At 31.3% G+C, this 913-nt stretch overlaps 1 non-coding gene across 1 annotated transcript; it reads right to left on the reverse strand.

Annotated features, from left to right (window-relative positions):
• Nucleotides 1-545: 545 nt before the first annotated feature.
• On the reverse strand, nucleotides 546-617 carry TRNAQ-UUG (transfer RNA glutamine (anticodon UUG)). Its single transcript has one exon. It is a non-coding gene; the product is annotated as a tRNA-Gln (tRNA).
• Between the last annotated feature and the right edge of the window lie 296 nt (nucleotides 618-913).

Raw genomic sequence — 913 nt, forward strand, 5'->3', positions numbered from 1 at the left:
CCAAACGGGTATTTTATCACTTGTTGTTAGTTCGAGGAACGCGAAATTTATGTTTATTGAGCAATGCTTTCAGAGAGTAATCTGCCTTTGGTTAGTCGATCGACGGAAGATGAATCTTTTTTCTTCAAACATCCAACATTTTATATTTAGAATAGAATTTTAGTCGCTTGTAAAAAGTTAACGAACCATATGAAATCTGTCAATACAGCAACAAGTTTTCTTGGCATCATCTCGATTCTAGACACCAAACGTTCATAAAATTGATAACGTGGCATAAACAAGTTCGTTATAACGTTATAAATAAGTTTCTTATCATTCAATAATATACGGATTTTAATTAAAATTATTTTTTTTTCCTCTACGGATATGCTCGATTCACAAGATGTCAAGAAGGTTATCAATTTTGAAACGTCTTCGCCACTAATGATCTTTCAGTAAGAGGAAATATGTCAAGAGATATTTATGTATAATATAAATATGATTGTGGATAAAATAGATTGATACTATGTAAGTTTTTAATTAAAGCAAAAAATAAAATAAAAGGAAGGTTCCACCGAGATTTGAACTCGGATCGCTGGATTCAAAGTCCAGAGTGCTAACCATTACACCATGGAACCTGTTATTTTAAAACACTTTAAACTAATATTTCAGAAAAATACATATAAGAAAATATACAAAAATAATTCATATTAAGTTAAATATTAAGCTAACTCTACACCAAAAGGACACAAGGAACAGTGTGTTTATGTTGTTTGTTCCTGGAACTTGTATCTGGATGTTCCTTATTGCTTATGGTTGCAGAAACAAATGTTCCTACAAGTTGCGTGTTTCCGTATTTAGCGATTAATACCATTAGGAAATTTAGAAACATATGTAAACATTTTTGTTTCGAGCGCAGTGTGGACACGTTGCA

The sequence above is a fragment of the Onthophagus taurus genome, chromosome 1 (assembly GCF_036711975.1).
Source record: "Onthophagus taurus isolate NC chromosome 1, IU_Otau_3.0, whole genome shotgun sequence".
In the NCBI taxonomy this organism is placed as follows: domain Eukaryota; kingdom Metazoa; phylum Arthropoda; class Insecta; order Coleoptera; family Scarabaeidae; genus Onthophagus; species Onthophagus taurus.